The 2,417-nt window shown below is 38.7% G+C and overlaps 1 protein-coding gene and 1 non-coding gene across 2 annotated transcripts in view; one reads left to right on the forward strand and one right to left on the reverse strand.

The window, feature by feature from the left end:
• The window catches only part of LOC110045832 (sodium channel protein 1 brain-like), a 47,851-nt gene extending 46,971 nt beyond the window's left edge, over positions 1-880 (reverse strand). The window contains exon 1 of the mRNA XM_089291065.1: positions 729-880. The gene's annotated coding sequence lies outside the window, so the exon portion shown is untranslated. The remainder of the gene's footprint in view (positions 1-728) is intronic.
• A 1,075-nt stretch (positions 881-1,955) lies between these two features.
• Trnaa-ugc (transfer RNA alanine (anticodon UGC)) lies at positions 1,956-2,027 on the forward strand. The gene has a single exon. It is a non-coding gene; the product is annotated as a tRNA-Ala (tRNA).
• Positions 2,028-2,417: the final 390 nt, after the last annotated feature.

Below are 2,417 nucleotides of genomic sequence, written 5' to 3' on the forward strand. Positions count from 1 at the left end.
ATCTTTCACAAAGGTCTAGAGCACTTGGCTGTCGTGTGAATATATTAAAGTAGTATTGAAACATTCTAATAATGTTGGGCCCAGTGTCTCTTTTATCTACAGCAACTCATATAATGTTATTTTGTCATTAAAGAGCCCAACCTCTGGAATTCATTTATGGTAAGACCCTTGTTGTTCAATACTTGAATCGGTCTCATTGATAGTCCTGGATTTAATCTTGTTTCCGGTTGATTTTTATAGGGGATCAATAGGAGGATCAGTAGAGAATCAATGTTTTGTCGAAACCCATGTGATGAAACACAACCATAAAACAAGAAAAATTGAAAGGAAAAGCATTAAAAAAGAATGAGGACATTATTACACACTCGTGCTATAACATCAACAGGGAAAAGAAATACCCGTTAGGATATGGAAGCAACAGAACAAAACATAGTCGGAGTTAGGGCTTGATGCACAAGCACACAGCACAAGAATCAGTCAATCATCCGAACCGATTCAAACGCCGTCTGCAACGTGGTTTCCCGCTGTAATGTTATAATTGTGATAAGCTTAATGTTTATGCTTAACGGTTGTATGTCGAGGTACAATGTACTAGTGGATATGCTTGCGCTTTTGCACTTCCATTTTTATGAATTAACTAGATGAAACGTCCGTCTTTTCTTCTTGCGGTAAACACATGAAGACGATAGAAATGCGTTTCCAGCTGATAAAACTCGATATTAACTTACCTACATCAGTGCAGGCTGCCCACAAAGTCTCATTTATGTTATTCCACAAATTTCATGATCAGTTTTGCCCCGCAGATGAAAAACACTCAATTCTGAAGTAAACTCCATTGATAAAGAACAAGTAGGGCCTTCCATTTTACAGCTGTAAGAAATCAAGCGGTGGACTGGAGACTGTTCGAAAGTTGTGACCTTTGTCACGAGTGTCACGCGGCAGGCAGTAACGCAAATGGAGTTTTATCGATATTATAAAAGAACACTACTCCTCTACAAGTTTTGCGAAAGTTTTGTCAGTTCGGCATACCTAAAACTTCATCTTTCGCACCTTCCCGTTACTTTCTATATAGCCTGTTCCAGGCTCTCGGTAGTTCGAGAGCCTGGAATAGGTTACTTCCTATATCTTTTGACAGTATTCAGTTTACGATGCTCTGGTCACAAACTGAGTAAGCTAATGAATTCCTGTTTCTTTTCATATTATATTAAGGTTATTCCTCAGAATTTCATTGTGCATCCCTACTGCCAGGGGGTGTACCAGGGCGTACGGCGCACGATTTTCGCGTCATTAGCGCGCGCTCACGAGCGCGTGCACATACACAACATATCCAAAGTGGTGGCTTTCGCTGAACGGCTTGGCTTGTGAGAGACAAATCATCGTTTTTCTCGGAAACGAGTGCCGGGACCCAATGATTTTTTTATTTAATTCGAATGCAGCGATCACCTTCTTTCCATACATTGAATACTGTACTGTATTTCTACTGTAGAGTTAAAAAACTGAAAATGAGACCATAGCTAGTGTTCGGAAAGATACTAATGTGCTCTCAAGAACACTGCGTGCCTGGAACATATCGAATCCCTGTTGGCTAAATATGGGTGCCATTATCATAAAACGCACATCAAATTGCTCCTTAACATTGATGCAGGACATCCATTGATGTTTTTCTCACTTAACTTTCTCGCTTTTTTTTCTGCTCGCACAAAGTAAAGCAAATGGTTCAAATATAAACGTTTCTGAAAGCAGACAATTTAAAGAATTATGGGGTTCATTGACGGTCCCTCTGCTCCTAAACGAATACCGGGACCCCCCTTTTTTATTTCAAAATTTTAGTTCTCTTAATGTAAGCAGCGAACAGGTAAAGTTTGAAAGAAAATCTATTGTCATTTCTATTTCATTGGAGAAGAGATTATTTAATTATTTAAATATTGTAAAATTTCCCGCAATTAGTGTGTGATGGGGGTGTAGCTCAGTGGTAGAGCGCGCGCTTTGCATGCGCGAGGTCCGGGGTTCGAAACCCCGCACCTCCACATTTTTTTTTTAGTGTCTTTTCTTCTTTTCCTTTATTTTTTCACTAAAGAACTTACGATTTCCTTTTTGTATGGTTAGTTTTTGCCAGGTTGATCACAAAATAAAAAGAAAGAATAAAAAATACTGGGAATTCGGCAATTCCAAAGGTTCGAAACTAATCGCGCACCTCCAGCTTTTTCGAAGTCTTTCTTCCGTTTATTTTTATTTTTTTTATTTTTTTGACCAACGAACTTATGATTCCTTTTCTTTATGGTTGTTTTTTTGCCAGGTTGACTAAGAACAATTCATGTCAACTTACGAAGTATTTAAATTTAGTCAGCAACTCCAACACTAGCGCAAGAGATGTTCAGGTCCACTCGGTCTCTTATTTTCTCTGGAAATTCTTATCT

This window comes from Orbicella faveolata, unplaced genomic scaffold, assembly GCF_042242905.1.
Source record: "Orbicella faveolata isolate gen_17 unplaced genomic scaffold, um_ofav_v1 contig_24, whole genome shotgun sequence".
Taxonomy (NCBI): Eukaryota; Metazoa; Cnidaria; class Anthozoa; order Scleractinia; family Merulinidae; genus Orbicella; species Orbicella faveolata.